We start from the raw sequence: 24,694 nt of genomic DNA on the forward strand, positions 1-24,694 counted from the left end.
TCAGTGTTAGATAGTATATATCACTGCCCAGAGCAGTAGGGAGTAGTGTTCTGGGCAGTAATAACCCAACACTGCTGCAAGCCCCCAAGGCAGGCTGGGGTATTCTGTACCCTGCGCTCCTCTTGGTGCCCCTGAGTGGGGGGCTAACAGCTGAAGAATAGAGGGGGTTATTAGAAAGACAATATTTTTTGCATTTAACATTCTGGGACAGTATAACAACCTAGTAAACTTTAATACATATGCAATAAATCTACTGCACAACCACGTAAATCACAAGGAGAATATACAAAACTGCCCTGAATCATAATATAATCCATCGCCTAGAGTGCCGAGGTGACAATGCTGACCACTGTGCCCCCATACCATCCTTAAGTCAATTGAACAAGAGCCCAGTTTTGTTATTCCCCAGTAGTATCCACACTCTGAGCCTGATTTATTAAGGAACATAAATGTTGATTCTTTCCGTATATTGCGCAATATCGATTTCCGCATGTTCAGAACCTGGACTATACTCCATTGAATGCAGCAACGTTCAATTCATCTTTGAGTGCTAAGGACCCTTGCTACAGCCTACGATTTCAGAGGCAGAACGGGGAGGGGACTGGGCGTATCCATGTAGTCAATATACAGTAGGGGCGTGCCAAGCTCGAGAGCAACTGCAGCGTCCTATTCAAAATGTCACCATTTCACAGGTACGTATTTTTCTATTGTATCACTTGTACCAGCTACAGGTCAAGTGTAAGTGCCCAGTGACAGTGATGGCGGCTGTGTATACAGCTAGAACATGTGTTTACAATCAGGAGCACCAGAAAAAGTGCATTATATTTACATTAGACATTAGTAACATCATAATAAATGTATTTCATCGGTGGGCTCGAGGGATGGACAAACCAAACTATTTTATGTTATGTTTTGTGATTAATGACTATTTTATTAATAGCTGAAATTAATTTATTTTTTTCTGTGCGCTCTTTTGGGACTTTATATTCCACATATGTATTGGACGTGTCCCCCAGTGTATTATCTGTTAGAGCTCCTAGTGAATACAGACAAGCGTATGACCAATTTATGTGCATTTTAAAAAAAACAACAACACAATTTACATTCGTTTTGCGTGCCTTAATGGGTCAGGCCCTCTGCGTCAGGAATACTCATCCAGGGTGGTGTTGGTGACATCTCCGGTCCAGACAACACAGAAAGGGTTACAGTAATGTATAAACTTCTGTGAATAACATCTGTATCAACTGTAAGTTCTGGTGTTATTGATTGTATCAGTAAATCACTTTAAATTAGTATCATAACTTCAGTGTTCATTAAGAAAACTTGATTATTATACAAGATAACACCACCACCCCCCCCCCCTCCAACTGTACATTATTATGGATATTAAAAGTCACCTCGGATTTGTACGACCTGTATAAAATAGGGTCACAAAACATCTTGTGATTTTTAATATCTATAGAATTGGCAATAGAGGATTCCTAAGCCCATATTTTATCCATGTTTGCCAACTCTCCCAGAATATCCGGGAGACTCTGGGTAGAGACATTCTGGGTAGGTCTCCCGGACCCCCGGGAGAGCAGGCAAGTCTCCCGCATCCTGCAATTTGCTAGCCAAAATGACGCGATTTGCATTGAATCGCATCATTTTGGCCCTGCTCCCCGCGACACAAATGGTGTTTCCGTGTCGGGGCCAAAATGATGCAATTGGCTGTGTCCCACCACGCCCCCCCTGTCCGGGATCTCCAGGACTTCACTATTTAGTTGGCAAGTATGATTTTATCATTATCCAGTATGTAGCAATGACTATTTACACAGTAGTTAAACATATATTACAAACTACAAATAAATCGTTATGAAACAGCGAAGAGGGCCCTGTGCTTTACTGCTTACAATCTAAAAAGTGAAAACAAGGTATGGATAAGGCATTTACTTTATGGCATTGTTTCCCCATAGCACTTTGTGTTCTCCAGTGAACAATCTTTAACTAACTGACAATTCCATATATTAGCCTGAGAAAGGAGGTCCACAAAGAAAACATAAAACCTATTAGACCATGAGACCTGACTGACTGATCCTGTGTTTAGTGGTCAGCAGAGGTGAAGGGTGACTATTTGATACAGAGACCTAATAGCTGTGGTTTATACAACCTCACTGAATCACTGCTGTAAAGCGGATAATTGAGCTTGTAAATCACATTTATTTTACAATGACAAGGATAAGTGTACTAGTGACGGCTGATTCACTGCATCCTCTGGCACCGAAGGAGGAACACAACCTGTCTTAAGAGGAGATACAGTTTGGAAAGCTTGAATTTTAGTTATGAATGAAATAAGATCGTATGGTTCCATATTTTTCACATTCTAATCATTTTAACAATTTCTGACACAGAATACTAAATAAGTTTAATATGTTTTTGAGCATGGTGACACAGTAGTGAGCATATCTCCTAACAGTCCCGATTTTTGGAATCTGTCCCACATGTTTGTCCCGCAAGTGGGTACATTGGGCGGAAGGGAGATTTCTAACAGGCAGACTAGCGATTTTCAGAGGTATGTGACCTTCTGGGAGAAAGGCCACGCCCCCATCATGCTGTGACCACACCCCGTCCCACTGGCGGGGACTTTCATGTTGGGAGGTATGGGTTAGCATTGCTGCATCAGAGCACTGGGGTCGTTGGTTCAATCCCTACCCTGGCCCTATCTACGTGGGTTTCCTCCAGGTGCTCCTGTTTCCTCCTACTCAGTATTACAATACCGCTGTAAAATACATTAGTATCATCATCATCATCATCATTCTGCATGATCCACAAATAAATGCTTTGCAAATCAATTATAGAAAAATGGAATTATTGGCCTAGTATGGCAGAATACTTAGTGGACTAAACTATTCATCTCAATCAGCAAAAAAAAAAAAAAAGGATGATTTATTAATGTACACCTCTCGCCAGGGGTATTTCCATGAGGGTAATGCACCAATGTAGAAAATGTGTAAACAGACTATTAAAAGCCACGTTTAAAGATGATTATTTCTGAAGAGACCCAGTCGTAGTATATTTTTGAAAACTTTCAAAGCGCTACGGAATATGCTGGCGCTATATAAATAAATGATGATGATCATCATCATCGTCATAGGACAATTAGTTATATATATGACCCACACAATTATATATTAATATTGTCTATTTATGCTACCATATTATGCAGCACTTTACAGAGAATATGTAATCATTCACATAAGTCTCTGCCCATTGGGAGACCCAGACGAAACCCTCAGAAACACGGGGAGTACATACAAACTCCACACAGAGGGTGCCCTGGTTTGAATCTAACCCATGACCCCAGCACTGTGAGACAGCAATGCTAACCACTGTGCCCACACTGCCTAGATTCATTTATACTTACACTTATACATACACACACACACACTCACACACACACACACACACACACACACACACACACATTTATACACAACAAGTCTTCCATGCATATTTTAATCCATTGTTTACAATTTTCCAGGATCAAACCCTTTGCAGCTCATTCTTGCAAGCAGCTGACTCAAAGGAAATATTACAGCAATTATTTCTGCACTATAGTATTAGTCGCCCATTTTTTTTTTTTTTTGAATGATGGTCGTTATAAGACATAAACCAGGTACGAGTAAAATGGGACAATACTGAAGTCTGAAACCACAGGCCGACTGTGTGAGCAGAAATGCAGTAACCATTTACATGCAGAGATTTTATAAGAGAATTTACTAGTATATAAGAGTTTACTAATATTAAGCCCTCTGATCCATGTGCTTTTCCATTTCATAGTCGCTTCCTTACAAGTCCTGAAAGGACATCAGACAAGTAAGGGTATTTGCCCGTAGGTCCACCTGTGAATACTGCCTACAATAAGCCTCCTTCTAAGTCTGAGTGGTTGTATACTAAGGGTGAGTCATGGTACTGCTGCCAGTCACATAGTGACACACTTCATTTTGTGACCATTGTCACGATTATCACTGCTAATTTCATGTCATTGATATTATTGTCATTGCCGATTCCTCTACCAAGATCAAGATCACCAATGCTAATATTATCATTGCCGATTCCTCTACCAAGATCAAGATCACCAATGCTAATATTGTCATTGCCAATTCCTCTACAAAGATCAAGATTACCAGTGCTAATATTGTCATTGCCGATTCCTCTAACAAGATCAAGATCACCAATGCTAATATTGTCATTGCTGAAACCTCTACCAAGATTAAGATCACCAATGCTAATATTATCATTGCCGATTCCTCTACCAAGATCAAGATCACCAATGCTAATATTGTCATTGTTGATTCCTCCACCATGATCAAGATGACCAATGCTAATATTGTCATTGTTGATTCCTCCACCATGATCAAGATCACCAATGCTAATATTGTCATTGCCAATTCCTCTACCAAGATCAAGATCACCAATGCTAATATTATCATTGCCGATTCCTCTACCAAGATCAAGATCACCAATGCTAATATTGTCATTGCCAATTCCTCTACCAAGATCAAGATCACCAGTGCTAATATTGTCATTGCCGATTCCTCTAACAAGATCAAGATCACCAATGCTAATATTGTCATTGCCAATTCCTCTACCAAGATCAAGATCACCAGTGCTAATATTGTCATTGCCGATTCCTCTAACAAGATCAAGATCACCAATGCTAATATTGTCATTGCCGATTCCTCTACCAAGATCAAGATCACCAATGCTAATATTGTCATTGCCGATTCCTCTACCAAGATCAAGATCACCAATGCTAATATTGTCATTGCCGATTCCTCTAACAAGATCAAGATCACCAATGCTAATATTGTCATTGCCAATTCCTCTAACAAGATCAAGATCACCAATGCTAATATTGTCATTGCCAATTCCTCTACCAAGATCAAGATCACCAATGCTAATATTGTCATTGCCAATTCCTCTACCAAGATCAAGATTACCAGTGCTAATATTGTCATTGCCGATTCCTCTAACAAGATCAAGATCACCAATGCTAAAATTGTCATTGTCGATTCCTCCACCATGATCAAGATCGCCAATGCTAATATTGTCATTGCCGATTCCTCTACCAAGATCAAGATCACCAATGCTAATATTGTCATTGCCGATTCCTCTACCAAGATCAAGATCACCAATGCTAATATTGTCATTGCCAATTCCTCTACCAAGATCAAGATCACCAATGCTAATATTGTCATTGCCGATTCCTCTAACAAGATCAAGATCACCAATGCTAATATTGTCATTGCCGCATCCTCTAACAAGATCAAGATCACCAATGCTAATATTGTCATTGCCAATTCCTCTAACAAGATCAAGATCACCAATGCTAATACTGTAATTGCCGATTCCTCTAACAAGATCAAGATCACCAATGCTAATATTGTCATTGCCAATTCCTCTAACAAGATCAAGATCACCAATGCTAATATTGTCATTGCCAATTCCTCTAACAAGATCAAGATCACCAATGCTAATATTCTCATTGCCGATTCCTCTACCAAGATCAAGATCACCAATGCTAATATTGTCATTGCCGATTCCTCTACCAAGATCAAGATCACCAATGCTAATATTATCATTGCCGATTCCTCTACCAAGATCAAGATCACCAATGCTAATATTGTCATTGCCGATTCCTCTAACAAGATCAAGATCACCGATGCTAATATTGTCATTGCCAATTCCTCTACCAAGATCAAGATCACCAATGCTAATATTATCATTGCCGATTCCTCTACCAAGATCAAGATCACCAATGCTAATATTGTCATTGCCAATTCCTCTACCAAGATCAAGATCACCAATGCTAATATTATCATTGCCGATTCCTCTACCAAGATCAAGATCACCAATGCTAATATTGTCATTGCCGATTCCTCTACCAAGATCAAGATCACCAATGCTAATATTGTCATTGCCAATTCCTCTACCAAGATCAAGATCACCAATGCTAATATTATCATTGCCGATTCCTCTACCAAGATCAAGATCACCAATGCTAATATTGTCATTGCTGATTCCTCTAACAAGATCAAGATCACCAATGCTAATATTGTCATTGCCAATTCCTCTACCAAGATCAAGATCACCAGTGCTAATATTGTCATTGCCAATTCCTCTACCAAGATCACCAATGCTAATATTGTCATTGCCAATTCCTCTACCATGATCAAGATCACCAATGCTAATATTGTCATTGCCGAAACCTCTACCAAGATCAAGATCACCAATGCTAATCTTGTCATTGCCGATTCCTCTACCAAGATCAAGATCACCAATGCTAATATTGTCATTGTCAATTTCTCTACCAAGATCACCAATGCTAATGACAATTTTTCTATTGTGTTATTATTAAATGCCATGTCATGTTGCTACTGTTATACCAAACTTTGATGTAGAAATTGTCTTATTGTGTTAATATATTCAACTTCTATATCATAGTTACAGTCATTTTCACCACTTTATCTCTGCCGAGGATAAGAGCCTCTTTTTTTATTCATTACTCGCTAAGTTACTGGCATTTCACTTACCAGAACATTTAATAACTGAGCCATTATACATATATAATATATACATAGGTGTAAACGGTGTAATCAATTCAGTGTTCGTTATGAAAATGTGTGTATTATAAAGAATAATGCACTTCCTACTGTAAGTTATAATGGATATTAGAAATCATCTCAGAGACCTGTGATCTGTATATTTATATGGTCACAGAGCTTCTTGGTGACTTACAAAATTCCTATAATATATAACCCCCAATGCAAACCTTAGCCATAGTTTTTTCCCCGTCACTCATAAATTCTTGTGACTCAACAAAACTAGGATGGTCACGCACATATGTGAGCCGACACGCTGGCTGGGAATCAAGGGCTCAGCGGATATAGGAGCTCTAGTGCTTAACTCTCGCCCAAGAACTGTGGGTCAGGTGCTCACAAACAGGGTCCCTGGTCATTAGGCCTCCTCTATATAGAGGTCATGCTGTTTCTTCCATGGTCAAAAGAATGAGGGGCGACAAGTAGCATATTGGGGCCACAGCTGGGTTCCTGGGACCATCTCTGCATGGCAAGGAGTTTAGTCCGATCCATGTATAGAAGAAGGTGGTCTGCAGGAATGACCAAGGGGAGGCCAGAGGACACTACTATTAATGTACTAACTAAAGCATTTTTTTATCCTGTAAATCGGCATCCTGATAACAGCCCTATTTTTGGCTAGTTGGGTGCTTTACAGTGAAGACAAAAGCCAGGGCCCCACTGATTTTTGGACATTTAACCCAAATCAATGGAAGTCAACAATTATATTCAAGAGCATAATGTCTGGTTGAATTTTAAATTGCACAGAAAATATCTGCAGAATCGGATTTATTTGCAGTCCCCTTACAAGCCTTGGATTAGTCTAGAGGTCCAACTCCTGCATACCATCCTGCCAGCTTAGTGTTTACAGAAAGAACTTTCAAGCCAAATGGAGAACTTACAAAACAAACATAGGATACTGGGATTCTCATGAATAAAAATCACTTCTCCGCAGGATCTGATCTATTTCATTGGATTGACATGAAGGTTTTGGGGTAAATGTGATGTGCAAGCTATTTATACTGCAAACATCTGCTTCTTAGCTATGAATTGGTGAGTGTTGTGGAACTTTATTCACTGTCTTTAAAGGAAAAAAAAAACTTTTTATAATGTTCCAACAAAGCTGGCTTGTCCTCCCCAGACGTAATTGTGGATTACCTTGCAAAATCATCAGAACAGATGTATTAACTTAGCCACATACTGATGTATTTATATTAAGTTCAGCAATATGGCAAAGTTTAGGTTGATGATTCTGCATTCCATATTGCTACACTAGACTCATCACGGGCTACAGTTTATGAGCTATGTTCAATCAAATAGAATAGGAGGGGCGTTGGATACCACAATCTTCCTGCACCAGGATGACTGGAGAGTCACATGACTACTGTTACACTAAAGGACTCTGCTCCTTCCACTGATATAAGTATTGTCAAAGTCAAATAATTGAATGAAAGTATATTGATTAATATTGTTTTACTGTGCGATTGCGATCAGTACACCACGTGTCTTGACGTAATCGCACGATAAAGAACGCACGCATACACTAACACTTATACATTCACTTGTATATAGTTCATATTTATAATAGTTCCAATCCACAGTTGTTTATGAGCAGATGTTATTTGGTTTATAGTTAAATATTATAAGGTTATATGTACTTCAGTGAGATCTAAGGTTCAGGTTACAGAAAACATATCATGTTTGGTGTCATTCTAATCCACTATTTATCCTTAGTGATCCGGTTCCATCAGCTATAAGTTTGAGCAGTTCTTGGCGGGAAGATCAGTATGCATCTGATTGGAAAGTTGACCCGCACCCTTGGAGGGCGTTGTTTGAACTGGCCAATGACCTGCAATACACTGAACTGTCCTGGAGCCTGAACCTATGGAAACATGCAAAGTCACCTGTACTGTATTTGCTGTAACAGTACTTGCATATATATTACCCTCTGGAATCAGCTTGCAGTCACTTTGACCACAGACTTCAGGACTGAATGACTGTATAGCGGGATCCAGCAGAGAGCAGCACCGCGCAGCGTATGCATCGGCTGTACTTATTTATTGAACTGTTATACATTTGCTTTTGCTAAATAAATTGCTTGTGCTTTGGAACCACACAAATCGCATAGACAATGATTATTGGAAAACGATGAAATAACTTTAATAGTATCAGTCTGTGACTTCCCATTTGTCTCCATTTCCTCGCCAAATTAAGACACTGTCCGTCATTTACAGCCCTGCCCTCACTTACAGTGATTATACATGAGCTTTTCTTTGAGCCCAATGAGATCCATCGCCAGTGTTCACTTTCCGCAAAGCATGGGGAAGCCTACACCTGTCGCTGCCTTCCTATGGCTGTCATCTTATTAATATAAAGGATTTTTTTAGGGTTTTTTAAATTAATTTCCTGACTATTTTTACTTTTTTTTTTTAATCAAAAGTGAAACTGGGAACCGGGCTCCAAGTACCACTGTCCATACCTGAACCGACAAGCTGCAAACACTTATTGATAAATAGCGACGAGGACGAATTTTTATCGCTGCGATATGTGGCGAAAGAAAATCTTTCATATCGCCATCCAATAATAAATAAACTTTGTCTTAATGTACTTTTTGCTTAACCTTACAAATCTGTGCTTGTTTTATCTGCCTATGGCAGCGTTATTAGGATATTTGGACATGTCTTTGTGACACAAGACAGGTAACTGGGAATAACTGTGGAAACAAAAGCTGATTCTATATACTGGTGATTATACGCACACCTGCCAAAATCATCATGCACTATATCGGTCTCGGAGGACCTTGGAGCACTACAATACCCAGCAAGTCGTGTTTAGAACTAAATTATTTACATTTTACATATCAAGAAATATTCAATTATAGAGCACTACGGAAAAGGGATAAACGGTAAAAATTTACAAGTAGAACCTGGAACCTGCATTTTCATATTGTTGTGTTAGGATGCAATGAATTGCATTACAGGCAAGTTTGTCACACTACCAAAAAGGTTGTGACCCACCTCTTGTACAGCTTAGGGAGCAAGTTAGTAATAACAGTGATTTATAATCAGTAAAAGTATAAAGGTATGAAGAAGTAGTGCTCAATGAGCATTAAAATCCCAACGTTTATCAGGAAGAAGCCTAATGATTTGGTTTGAGCTGTCATTGCTCAGGATGGTTTAATATTAGCCGACAAGTTGGAGACTGCAGATACAATGAAATCAGACAACGCTCCAATACGATTGTCACTTTCAGGTAGTCGTGTTTCATTCACATGTCTCGGTAATAAGTCAGGAAGCTACGCTGAGCACGGAGGCTGGAAAAGTACGGAGGTGTGTAGTCTATTAGGGTCTGCATCTCGCTGCTGCCGATTCTGGGTCACTGGCCATAAGAAGTGCAGACCCACCTGTACATTCTGCTCAATTGGTGGGGTCACTCAAATAACACTGAAAGCTGTCAGACCATATCCTTGTCTCATGGGCCTTCATTAAAGGGAAACTCTTACCCACCACATCACAAATAGAGTTAACTCTTCGTAGCCATGGTTATTTTATTCTTTCCTTCACAGGTTTGACAAGTGCTGGCTAAACCAAGATTATTTTTAAAGGACTACTACATTAATACGAAGTTCATAAAGGAGGGGCTTTGACAACATGATGGACTCTAATGGACATCAGACGACTTGCCGGATCAGGAGGAATCACGAGATTTGCGGTGAATCGCACAATTTTGGCCCAGCTCCTGCGACACATTGTTGCTTTCATCGCGGGGGAGGGGGGAGGGGGGTCAGGGAATGACACAATATGCCACAACCAACCCCTCCTGCCTTCCCAGAGGGCAAAAGCTCAATATTGGTATGAGTTGAGTAATATTCAGTATTATTGTTTAACTAGCTGAACTCAACACAAACATGAATAAAACATTTTTGGTGGAGTTGCCAGTTAAAAGGTATATGTTTTCGATTTAAGCAAACAATTGTGAATGAAAAAAATATCCCTGGTCATGAATGGTTAATTGCACCTCTGCAGAGTAACTAAGCAATCGCCCACTAAGGTTAAATAATGCAAATATGTAAATACATCAGGGTGGCTCTCTGTTGTGCCCAAATGTTTTACTGAACAATTGTTAAAAGAAAAAACATTTGTGTTCAAAAGTGAGCAGAGGCCAGAAGGAATATGACTCCAACGCTGAATCCAGTCCCCACAATATGAGGATAGGAAAAATGATTTGTCGAGGACGAGAAGTGTGTTACTACTCGTGTTGATTGCCCAGGCATGTAAGGACATGTGAGTGAAACAGACATCTTCTCCTCTCCATGCCCCAGTTAGTCTCCTACCGCTCTTGGCCTACTTTCAGAGTGGACCACTTTTACTGGAACCGGCAAAATAGACAAGAAAAAAAAAATGAATGTTAAAAAGTGCAAAACCAGACATAACGTGAGCTGCTAACTCAGATTCCATTACCGTTATCTTTTCTGCTTCAGGGGAGAACTAAATGGTTCCACAGTTCATTTGCAAATGAAGGGAAAAGGATCAGTGTTCATAAAATATGTCACACAAAAAATAATATTTATAATAAATTAATTGTGTAACAATAATAGTACATACAATACAAATTTAATTTTATTCTTATATATATATACTTACACGGGGACAATGTTGAGAGAATAACTCATAAAGACACATACAAAAAAAATATAGTTTTAAAACATTAAAGGGAGAAATACAGCCAGCTATATGGTGCAAATTTGCACCTACAGAAATTATGTTGCAATGCAAGATGTGCGATGTTGCATTCAGGGATAACGCTGGCTGATTTTGCAAGTAGCACACAAATACTGGAAAACTTTAATTTAAGACCGAGATTAAAAGTTGAACGGGGATTCGATCCAGTATCAACTCTAAATCTGTCCACACATTTTAGATTTGACTCCATTCTGCAGTGCAACATGCTTTTACCAAGATGCTCATTTGAGCTGGATTTGCGCCTATATCTAAATGACAAATAACATCCAATGCTGATTTGGAAGCCATTTACATGTAAAACACAGGCATAAAATTAATCTGAAAAAAAAAAACCACATATCAGACTCGGATTTACGTGAACACTTACTGTACTTTGTCTACACTTGCACACCCCTTCCCAACACCCCGTATGTCTTTTTAAATGCAAAGAGTCGTAAGTGTAAGATGCATCGGAGTTTATACAAGGACTTGCGTTTGCGCATTTCTTGTGCATACGTCCAACTATACACCAGGCCCCCAAGTACTTCAATTTAGCTGCGACATTGTCTTGTAATCGTCAGGATGCCTAGAATGAACTCCAGAAAGATTGGTTATGTAGGCAGAGATTCACAGGCAGTGAATGGTGCAATAAATGATCCCATAGATTGTAAGCTTGGGAGCAGGGCCTTCTCACTCACCTCTTTGTCTGTTTTACCCAGTTTGTTTATTAGTTTACTATGTTTATCCCCAATTGTAAAGCGCTACGGAATATGTTGGCGCTATATAAATAAATGATGATGATGATGATAAACAGCAACACAGTTCAAGGCAGCAGACACAAGCAGAAGGACTGGCAATATAGCTGAATAACTCAGGAAGTCACAAATGGTAAACTGTTCATAGAGGCGGTACAGAGTAGCCAGGTACCAGACCTAGCTCATAGGCTGGAGAAGCAGAGAAGGCTGAATGCATAGGAAGTACCACAGTGTCAGGATACCTGGTAGACTCAGGAGGCATGAGGCACTGAATGATTCACAGATGGCAGGATACCTGTTTACTCAGAAGGCACGAGGTACTGGATGAACCACGGTAAACAAGACTTTGTCGTGAAAGCCAGATAATGGGAATGGTCTTGACCTCTGCTTGAGTGACAGCTTAGCCTCAGAGAGGTGAGGAGTATAACGGAGGAGAGGTATTTACCAGGGATTCCTGCAAGGGAATATTGTCTTAGCTGCTTTCAACCGCAGGTCGCAGTCCTCTAGGGGGCGCAGAGCAGATAACGCACGGAACCACCAAGCAACTGTAATGCAGATGGCGTCCACTGAGAGAGGAACGCCAGGCTGAACAGCAAATAGCGGTAACCAAGGGAAACCAATGAACACAATGAACCACAAGGAACTAAACTGGTGCGATGCTTGATAGACTTGATGTTTTACCAGGAGGCATGAGGCACTGGATCAATCCATGGGTGTCAGACAAGCCATCATCATCAACATTTATTTATATAGCGTCAGCAGATTCTGTAGCATTTTACAATTGGGAACAAACAGTAATAAAACAATACTGGGTAATACATACATGCAGAGTGGTAAGAGGTCCCTGCTTGAAAGCTTACAATCTATAGCCAAAGGGTCAAAAGCCAGGAGAGCAACAAAGGTACAAGGGAATGAGCTGGAGCGTAGTCAAGAGTGGAGCCTGGTCTAGGTCAGAAGATAAGCAATGAAACCAAGGAACAAGCGGGGGTTAATACCAGGAAGTCAGACTGGAACAGGTTACTGGCAGAGGCAGTCTTATAAAGGCAGTGAACAGGTGTGGGTGCTGATTAGGGAATGAGGTAACCCCTGCTGGTGAGGTGGTATGTACAATGGTGAGACAGCAGCACCTCTGGTGGTAGAGGGGAACTGCAGGCAAGGTTCACATAATAGCAAAGTCTAACCATAGCTCTTAGCAGACCACCATGTTTGAGGACTAGCTTGATGTGGTGGGAACGCAAAAAACATATTTCGGAATGAAACATTTAGAGGTCATTTAGATTTAGACACATTTATGAACACGTAAAATCTGTGTCACATTAATGTGTTTATTTTGTGTTGCACATATCTTAAGACACATTCAACGTAAAATACACATGTGCATCCATCAGCATGAAGATTTACAGCACATCAAGAACTTGAGAAACTGATGATGATGATGATGATGATGATGATGATGATGAATGTCATTATGTGTTAAAAGTAAATAAATAAACCTCTCCCCCATAAAAAAATGTGGTCCCCACACCAGCGCTCATAGCATGGGCTAGTTGCAAAAGTTACGGGGTGGGGTCCCCCCACAATTGCCCCAGCCAACAAACTAGACTACGGGCGCTGGTGTTTGGATCACTTTTTGAGCTGCAAAGGGTCTGATTCATCCAGGAAGGTAAAACAAACGTATTGTGCGTTTTTTTTTTAAAAAAAAGAAGCGACAAAATGTTTCCTATTGGTAGTCTGAATGATGAGACTCTTGTTCTTTTCATAAAGAGTTTATTAGGAGTGGCATTGGGGCATATTTAACAAGCACCGCAGGAAATGAAAAATAGTTTTCAATCCTTATCGCATTGATAAGTATTGAACTATTTCTCATATTTATTAAAAACTCTCCACAGGAACAGCCGTTCAGAAGAACGGCTGTTCCTGTGAAGTATAACACTTACCTTTACACTGGCTCTGCACTTGCGGTCTTAATTGCGATCTGGTTTCCTGCTTAGAATCCCTGTGCGCATGCGCCGATCGAAAAATTGGGCATGCGCACAGAGAACCCTACTGTGCAGTGTGAAGAGCGAACAGTGAGGGATCACATGATCCCTCCACACAGGCGCTGTCCAGCTCTGCTGGACAGAAATGAAAAGTGAAGAAAAGACCAATTACGAAGATGTACGCCAGCTTCAGCTGACGTACATTAACAAAACAAGTTTCCGAAAATTAATAATTTTCTGAACTTGTTAGCTGGTGTTACAGAGCAGTCACCATACTATTTAATGGTGACTGCTCAGAAAAACGTAATAGAATGCAAAGCATCAGATATCCACGATATCAGCTGCGATGCAACAATCATAAATTTGAAGAATCCTCCAAATTGCATCTGAATCATCGTAAGTGTCCTTTGGGTAAATTACACTAGTTGATAAATAGGCCCCATTGTTTTAGAGCCATATATATATGATGTTGGATAACCCCTTTAATAAAAGAAAAAACAAACAAACATATTCCCGTATAATGTGTTTTTTGGCATATTTAGATAATAGAGAAGACTCCTTATATCCAAACATGTACAAGCAACTTCAAGCCCAAGAGCCACAAGCAGTCATCATTTTCAGGAACTCTTTAATCCTTTCTCATGCATGAAACCCCCATGTATCCAAGTCAGGAAGAGAGCACTAGAAACGCAGTATCTGTCCCCCCAGGCATACTGAATAGGATGTCCGACCTTGTTATCAGAAGCTAGGACATAATTTTTTGTTGCTCCACAGCACCATCTACTGGACTCTAATGTATAAAGCAGATGATAATCCCTTATGAAGGACATTTAGGGGTAATAGCTACTCACCAAGGGGCTACTGTTAAGTTGAATGCAATTTGTGTTCTTGGTGTATAATACGCTTTTTAACATCTGCGCACAAACCTCTAATTTCGTAATTACTGCTTTGTGTGCTTGCCCTGAAGTAAAAAAATAAATAAAGAGTATTATACGCCAAGGACGCAATTTGCTTTAAACTTAAAATGAGCCACCAAGGGTGCAAATACTAGCATAGCGGCTGCTCTGGGGTCTAGCACTGCCCCAGAGCCCTGCTCACAGTCTCTACTGCTTACTGTCACAGCGTCAACTCACTTGGAACTAATGACATCGCAAAGACACAAAGTTCCGGGGTCCCCAATTCTTCCAGACTGGGCAATCTGGGTCTTATAGTGTTACTGTTAAAAACTGAATTTGTCAGGAAAAATCAATTGTTACAGCGAGCATCAGGTTCTCATAACAGCACTTCTAAATGGAGCTCTCATTAACTCTTGAATTTCCAGATTGCTAAACTTACAGGGAACATTGCCAAGGGTGCTACAGATGCCCAGAATCCCCCTCTAGACCAGAGTATCTGATTGAAATCTGAAGTAAGAGAATGTGATTTGCAGGCTGTCCCACAGCAGAATGCAGGCACAGTGTTAGACATAATATTCGTAGAGGGGCCCTAAACTATTTGTCTGTGAATTATAAAATGTCATTAAGTACCATAAGTTGTGTGACATGTAACAGTCCACATTCTGGGACTCCTCACCAGACATATTCCCAACAGAATACAGACCTGTAAGCAAACTAAGCCTCAGTCCTTCTGCCTTCATTCTGCTACAGGCCCTGCACATCTGTCACAAGGAAGTACAAGCTATGCTCATTATCCTATGACCTTATGTAGAGATGGTCTTATACTGTAATCCAATACCTTGCTGTGTAGAGAGGATAAACAATTTGTAAGTCTAGTTTTAGGGTTGGGAGAGTTTGTATATATAAATCTGGTATAGGGTGATAACTATGTAGGAATTTGGCATGTTCCACAAGTAAAGCCATTATAATATGAAATGCTGCTTATTACTGAGCTGAATAATATATATGGAGTGTATATTTAGCTACCACCTTTACGCTGACGACACTCAACTATACCTCTCCTCTCCTGATCTCTCTCCCTCCCTCCTCTCTAGGGTGTCCGCCTGCCTCTCTGCCATCTCCTCCTGGATGTCCTCTCGATTCCTCAAACTTAACCTTGCCAAAACTGAGCTCATAGTTTTTCCTCCCTCTCATACCCCATCCCCTTCTGACCTCTCCATCACTGTCGACATCACCTCTATCTCCCCTGTCCCCCAACTTCGCTGCCTTGGTGTCATCCTCGACTCCTCTCTCTCCTTTGGCCCCCACATCCTCTCTATTGCTAAATCCTGCCGCTTCCAGCTGCGCAACATCGCTCGCATCCGGCCCTTCCTCTCCCAAGATGCCACCAAATGCCTTATCCACTCTCTGATCATCTCCCGCCTGGACTACTGCAACCTCCTCCTCACTGGCCTCCCCCAGTCTCATCTCGATCCCCTTCGTTCCGTCCTTAACGCTGCAGCTAAGCTTATTTTCCTCTCTCGCCGCTCCTCTTTTGTCTCCCCCCTCTACCTAGCCCTTCACTGGCTCCCATTCCCCTTCAGAATCCTCTTTAAGCTCCTCACACTCACCTACAAGGCCCTCGCCAACTCCACTGCGCCCTACATCTCCACCCTCCTCTCTATTCATGCTCCATCCCGCCCCCTCCGTTCTGCCTCTGACCGTCGCCTCTCTTCCCCCCTTATAACCTCCAAGACTTCGCCCACGCTGCCCCCCTCCACTGGAACAAGCTCCCTCCCTCCATCAGAACTTCCCCTAATCTGTCCAGTTTCAAACGGGCCCTAAAAACCCACCTTTTTCTTAAAGCCTTTCTGTCTCCCACTTAACTTACTACCTTATCTTCTGCCTCCGTCCCCCTACTCTCCCTCTCTCCCCTGCGTCTCTCTGTCTGTCCACCCCTCCCCTTAGATTGTACGCTCCTCTGAGCAGGGCCATCTCTCCTCCTGTTTCCACCACTTCTAACTCTGCTCTCCAGCTACTTAGCCCTCCTCCTCGAGGGTCCTCCACCCCACGTGCACTCTCGCTCCCTCCTCCCCCCTGGGGGTCTCCCTGTCTTCCGCGCCCTCCTTCTTGGGCCCCGTCGTTTGCGGATCCTCCCTCCCCCTTCCCCGCCGTCTCTAGCTGTGCATTGAGCTTACTGAGTTGCTGTGTTTACTGTACTGTGCTGTCTCCAATTGTATTGTAATTTTGTTTGTCTCTGTACGGCGCTGCGGATGCCTTGTGGCGCCTTATAAATGAATATTAATAATAATAATAATTCATAACTAAATATGTCCATTCATTTCCTCCTTTCTAGCAGGTAGCCTTGGCAGGGGTGTTTCTCTAATAGAGCAGACACAGAGTGACTGCCGTCTTGTCAGTCTTGCTTTGCAAAAATGCGCTGTAAGGATTGGTTGAGTCATAAACAAGGGTAAGGCCAGTGATGTCACAGCAGCTCAAATGTCTGCAGTCTCAGCTTTGTCACCCTCATCAAACCCTAAAGATTAAATCATAGACACTGTCCTAAAGATGGGGGAGGGGTTTTAGCTGTCCTTAATAGTCTGAGAAGGAGATACTTTAACAGAGCTGTATTTTACTTTTCATGATCCTTGTGAGATCATGATTTATGTGGCACGGTGGTTAGCATTGCTGCCTCACTGTGCCGGGGGTATTAAATTTTATTCAGACCAGGGCATTTACCTGTGTGTAGTATATGTTTTCCACATGTTTGATATGGTTTCCTCTAGGTGCTCCAGTTCCCTCCTACAGTCTAAAAACACACTGGTAGGTAGATATTGGTGTGTGTGCTTGAGTGGTAGAGAATTTAGACCATACTCGCCCACTCTCCTTGAATTTCTGGGAGACTCACGAATTCCAGGTAGGTCTCCTGGACTCTTTGGGAGAGCAGACCAATCTTCAGCATCCTGCCCATTTTCTAGTACTGTGGGCAGGATTGGAGCCTGTATGATGCGATTTGTGGTGAATCGCGTACGTTTAGCCCCGCCACGTTGCAGAATGAGGTGATCGCGTCACAGAGGCAGGGCAAAAATTGCGCGATTCTCCGCACCCCGGCCCCTCATTCCGCGCACCTCCCCTCCCCACCAGGATCTCCAAGAGAGGAACATTCAAAAGTTGGTAAGTATGATTCAAATTGTAAGCACACTGGAACAGGGACTGATGTGAATGATTATACATCACAAAACGCTGTGTAATATCACCTGTGAATAACAATAGTAAGGAGAATGCAGCTTATACATTTACTATAAGCAGTGACTCACGTATTACACAACAGCTTGTAGTGAGGTAATGAAATACACATTGGAAAGATGTGTCATGAATGTGAAATTCCCCTCATTATTTTCAGTAATACTATATGAATTGGGATAATCCGGGAAGATCAGAAACGCACGCCCCCATAACTCCAGCACAGATACTTTCATTTACAATAATAACTCGCACAACAGAGTATCAGCTTCTTAGTTTATAGGAAATGATCGCTGCCTCTCTGGCCAGGGTGCAGGTGCCTTTCATCTGTGCTAGACAGGCTTAGCAATGTAAACAAGTCCTTGTATGACTCAGAGAGACAGAGGAGCCAAATAAGGAGGGTGTCTACTCAGCAAACCAGGGGACAGTTGTGGTACCACGTCATTAAACGCCCAAACGTGGTGTAAATGCAGAATTTAAAGAGGGGAAAAATGTGCAGCTTGTAAAATGTAAATCCTTATAATAGTACATACATGTCAGATGACAAAGGACTGCATAGCAGCACTCTGTAACCTGGTAAAGAAGCCACATGAAAATATGTAGCCACAAGAAAAACACTTTGGCTGAGTAACTTAATTACCAAGAATGTCATCATTGCCATTTATTTATATAGCGCCGCTGATTCCGCAGCGCTGTACAGAGAACTCATTCACATCAGTCCCTGTCCCATTGGAGCTTACAGTCTAAATTCCCTAATACACACACACAGACAGAGAGACTAAGGTCAATTTTGATAGCAGCCAATTAACCTACCAGTATGTTTTTGGAGTGTGGGAGGAAACTGGAGCACCCGGAGGAAACCCACACAAACACGGGGAGAACATACAAACTCCTCACAGATAAGGTCATGGTCGGGAATTGAACTCATGACCCCGTGCTGTGAGACAGAAGTGCTAACCACTACCCCAACTCATGACCCCAGTGCTGTAAGGCAGAAGTGCTAACCACTACCCCAACTCATGACCCTAGTGCTGTAAGGCAGAAGTGCTAACCACTACCCCAACTCATGACCCCAGTGCTGTAAGGCAGAAGTGCTAACCACTACCCCAACTCATGACCCCAGTGCTGTAAGGCAGAAGTGCTAACCACTACCCCACGGTGCTGCCATTCTTACTTCATGTACACAGTAGAGGTGAGGTGCATTTGCTAAAGCCATTTTGGGACTCCTGAAATCCGGAACTCTGAAGAAGAACTTTGTCATTGTCAGTGGGCGAAGACATTTATGAAGATCCATATAATTCAGACTAATAAGGTCATACGCATGTTTTAGCTGCATTTAGAATACTATAGTAGGTATATGGCAGCTTCTACATACCAAACAACCTTCACATGAGAGCCTTGTCTGTTTCACCAATCTAAAATGACTTAATTGGCAGGCGAAAAATGCAGCATTTAGGTGCCCATAGGCCCGTGGTGAAGTAGTTCCCCTTCAAATGTAACATCAGGGAAGTTATATAGTAACTAAGGGGGTATATTTACTAAACTGTGGTTTGAAAAAGTAGAGGTGTTGCCAATAGCAACCAATCTGATTCTAGCTGTCATTTTGTAGCATGTACTAAATAAATGACAAATAGAATCTGATTGGTTGTTATAGGCAACATCTCCAATTTTTAAATCTGCAGTTTAGCAAATATACCCATAAATCACTTATGATGAGCTGTCTGATGGTTTCTGCAGCAGCATAATTATGGTCTACCCTATGAAAATTGTCATTAAACAGACATATAGTTTCTATACACAGAGACTGCAGTCATTTCAGCACCAATGACAGCCCACTTCTTTACTTAGGATGCCAGCCTTTATCTGCTTAAACATGAGTGGCCCAAGGGCCAATTGCCTCCCTACCATCTCGCCTGCTTTTCCATGATCATAACCAACCAATATAGCAATACTTTATGTGTATTTCATGTGCTTTCAATTTTAAGCATCTGTTCAGATCTCTCTGATTTAAAAAATTCTAATAAAATAACAACTGGTTCACGACACACAAACACTTAATATGAGACTAATCTCTGTTCAATGCCACCCACAGTGGAAGCTGTATATACAACAGCGGCTGTTGAGACTGGCAGTATGTCCATCACAACAGCTCTGAAAGGTCATGTCGGTACCTAATGCAGTCTCTAAAATTGTGTTTGTTTTCAGCTATAAAAACACAGGTTGGTGAATTGCATTGAGTGCCCTGTAGCCCGATCTGTTTGTACATCTCACAGGGCAATGCTTACACACTGATAGAAACCTTTAAACAAGAAGATCAGGCAAATGGCTTGATAATACAAACTCTGGTCCACCACGTCATACCACTCGTCTTCTCCCCGTCTTAATGTATACGCTTCATCTCCTATTCCACTTCCACTATGTACAGCACCCACATGGCTCAGACGAATGTGTGTTTATATGAACATGATCCAATTACCTAAACAGCCCACAGATAATTGAGTGTGTAGACTATTCATCCAGTGGAGAATTATCTGTCAGCTCTACAAGCAGCTCCAAGTGGTTCCCTTTCAAGCTGGGAAAGTGGAGCACGGAGCCTGGTTTCACTCAGCAGGATAGAAAACATAAATGGCTGTACGCTAATAAGCGTGCATCTGCTGAGTGTCACAGAGAGACTGTAGTTTTATAATAAGCCTGCAAGTCTAAACACGTCTCTCCTGAACACTGAGAACAACTATATAAAAAGCATAGATCTGAATAAAATTGACTTCTTTAATCCAATTAAGTTTAAAGTAAAAATTGTCGGGAGTTTCGCAGCGGATTAATCTATTTTGCAGAGTTGCAAAGTTCCGTCAATAAAGTTTCCCAGTTCAGCAGTTGCTTTGTTGTTCCGAGGAATGCCAATCCTCATTGTATTTGTAAATTTGTGTTTATAGTCTATGGGGTATATTTACTAACATGCGGATTTGAAAATGTGGAGATGTTGCCTATAGCAACCAATCAGATTCTAGCTGTCATTTTGGAGAATGTACTAAATAAAGGATAACTAGAATCTCACTGGTTGCTATAGGCAACATCTCCACTTTTTCAAACCCGCAGTCTAGTAAATATACCTTCAACTACCGGCTTCGACTACCACCTTTACGCTGACGACACTCAACTATACCTCTCCTCTCCTCTCCTGATCTCTCTCCCTCCCTCCTCTCTAGGGTGTCCGCCTGCCTCTCTGCCATCTCCTCCTGGATGTCCTCTCGATTCCTCAAACTCAACTTCGCCAAAACCGTGCTGATAGTTTTTCCTCCCCCTCACACCTCCCCCCCTGTCGACCTCTCCATCATTGTCGACAACTCCTCTATCTCCTCTGTCCCCCAACTTCGCTGCCTTGGTGTCATCCTCGACTCCTCTCTCTCCTTTGGCCCCCACATCCTCTCTCTTGCTAAATCCTGCCGCTTCCAGCTGCGCAACATCGCTCGCATCCGGCCCTTTCTCTCCCAAGATGCCACCAAATGTCTTATTCACTCTCTGATCATCTCCCGCTTGGACTACTGTAACCTCCTCCTCACTGGCCTCCCCCAATCTCATCTTGCTCCCCTTCGATCTGTATTTAACGCAGCCGCTAGGCTTATCTTCCTTTCTCGCCGCTCCTCTTCTGTCTCCCCACTCTACCAATCCCTCCACTGGCTCCCCTTCCCCTACAGAATTCTGTTCAAGCTCCTCACTCTTACATACAAGGCCCTCGCCAACGCCACTGCACCCTACATCTCCACACTCCTATCTATTCACGCTCCATCCCGCCCTCTCCGTTCTGCCAATGACCGTCGCCTCTCTTCCCCCCTGATCACCTCCTCCCATGCACGTATCCAAGACTTCTCCCGCGCTGCCCCCCTCCACTGGAACAAGCTCTCTCCCTCCATCGGGACTTCCCCTAACCTGTCCAGTTTCAAACGGGCTTTAAAAACCCACCTTTTTCTTAAAGCCTTCCAGTCTCCCACTTAACTACCTACCTTGTCCTCTGCCTCTCCCCCTTCTTTCCCCTTCCCTGCCTCCGTCCCTCTACTCTCCCTCTCTCCCCTGCGTTTCTCCGTCTGTCCACCCCTCCCCTTAGATTGTACGCTCCTCTGAGCAGGGCCATCTCTCCTCCTGTTTCCACCACTTCTAACTCTGCTTTCCAGCTACTTTGCCCTCCTCTTTGCGGATACTCCCCCCGCCCTCACTAGCTGTGCATTGAGCTTACTGAGTTACTGTGCTTTATGTTTACTGTACTGTGCTGTCTCACCTTGTATTGTAATTCGTTTTTGTCCCTGTATGGCGCCACGGACACCTTGTGGCGCCCTATAAATAAAAATTAATAATTAATAAATAATAATAATAATAATATACCCTCTATGAGTGGGACTGGGACAATGATGGTCAATTCATTCTATAGTGTAGTGTGTTTGGGGGGTAGGTCCGGGATTGTTTGCGGTAAAATTCTGGAGCCGAATGCGCAACAAGACAAATATTTTACAGAACAGTTTCGAAAATTTATAAGGAGCTAGCATTATGCAGCATTGTACGAAGTAAGCACTACATATTGGTCATTATAACAATTAATTTATTCTAAGTTTGCATAGCTTATTTTTCATGACTTTCTTCAAATTTAAGGGCTCGTACATAAGGTTGTTTTGCCTTCTTTTTTTTGCTTTTAACCCCTAGAAAGCATCTAGTAAGTAAGTGCTCTAGAACAACCAAATAAGGGTGGACCAGAAGTGTGAGAAACGTGTAGACAGTGAGCCACAGCTGTTTGATAAATGGATGAATTTATTTAAGGGCGTTTTTCTTTTACATCCCATTACACTCCATGGGTAAGTGTCCTCTTGCCCTAGACCCTAGAGGACTCTAAAACATTACAAGCACAGGTTAGTTTAAATGAGTCCTCAGGGTGTTTTGGACAATGATGGGTGTAACATTACAACTAACTTGATCCCCATGAATGAACATTCCCTGACTCAATATTATGGACATACTAATTCCAGGATTCAATTTGGACTAAGGGGTATATTTACTAAACTGCGAGTTTGAAAAAGTGGAGATGTTGCCTATAGCAACCAATCAGATTCTACCTGTCATTTAGTAGAGTGCAATAAATAAATGACAGCTAGAATCTGATTGGTTGCTATAGGCAACATCTCCACTATTTCAAACCCGCAGTTTAGTAAATCTAGCCCTAGGATTTGGGTTTTGCAGAATGCAAAAAATGAGTTCTCAAGCTTTTAGGAAGGGACAGATTTATCACTTCCAGGAGATAAAATAAAATATGATTGTATCATTAGGTCCCTGTGTCATCTTGATGTACAAATCAGAGATAAAACTACTCTGTGTTCTACAGAATCTCTTGGAAATGCATTTGGTATTTTAATAATCACAAAATAAATTAGGTGCCTCGTTATTTGATGCTACAGTTTTGTTATTATGTTTAGTTTTTTCTCCTCCCGTTTTTTTGCCAATAAACCCCTCTCTAATGTTTATCTTATAATATGGCTGACAGTGTTTCTTGCTGCCCCACATAAAGGGGACAGGGGGAGTGAAAGCCCCTTATACAGGTAAGAGGGAGGGCAACACATTCTTAAAAGAAGATGACTGAGAGTACCGGATAGCTGGTTCACATACATACAGTGAAACTGAAAGCCCGGATTTAATCAGTCAGTTAGTTAGTCAGTTATTTAGTCAGTTAGTTAGTTAGTCAATTAGTTAGTTAGTTAGTCAGTGAGTCAGTTAGTCAGTTAGTTAGTCAGTTAGTCAGTCAGTCAGTCAGTCAGTTAGTTAGTCAGTTATTAAGTCAATTAGTTAGTTAGTCAATTAGTTGGTCAGTTAATCAGTTGGTTAGTCAGTTAGTTTGTCAGTTAGTTAAAAAGAGATTAAAATGGGAGTTAGAATGGAAAATTCTATGGGAGTGTTCATGTATACAAATCTTCTGGCGAAGGATCAGGAGATGTATTCAGGTTACTGGAATTGAAGTGTCTCTTAGTTCACCGGCCACTTGTCTCTTTGGGCTCCGATTGAAGGGGAAAGTTAATAAACTGACAAAAATGTACATTTCACAGTTATTGATGTTGGCTAAGGTCTGTATAGCGAGGCTGTGGTTGGCCCCGACGAGTCCCACGGTTAAAAATTGGAAGGCACTGGTCAATACCACCATAAGGCACGAGAGATTTGTTTATACTAGCAGACAGGCTCTGAAGGAATTTGAGAATATATGGTACAGATGGTTAGAGTCTCCATTCTATCCTATGTCATCTAGTACAGATGCTTTATCTACTTAAATGTATGGCTACCGCAGTTCTTATAATAAGTATCTAAGTCCATGTAATAAACCCTGCATGTGTAACATACTTATGTATAAGCATTTACGATGTATGATCCTGAATGAATATAGCACATTTATTATTATTATGCTTTAATTTAATCTTGTAAATTCCGTCATTTAATTCCGATATGTATGCGATTGTTTTTCTTTTTGTTGTTTAG

At 41.6% G+C, this 24,694-nt stretch overlaps 1 protein-coding gene across 1 annotated transcript in view; it reads right to left on the bottom strand.

The window, feature by feature from the left end:
• The window catches only part of EVA1A (eva-1 homolog A, regulator of programmed cell death), a 264,800-nt gene that overhangs the window by 119,213 nt on the left and 120,893 nt on the right, over window positions 1–24,694 (bottom strand). The window lies entirely within an intron of this gene.

Source organism: Mixophyes fleayi, chromosome 3 (assembly GCF_038048845.1).
Source record: "Mixophyes fleayi isolate aMixFle1 chromosome 3, aMixFle1.hap1, whole genome shotgun sequence".
NCBI classification, from domain to species: domain Eukaryota; kingdom Metazoa; phylum Chordata; class Amphibia; order Anura; family Limnodynastidae; genus Mixophyes; species Mixophyes fleayi.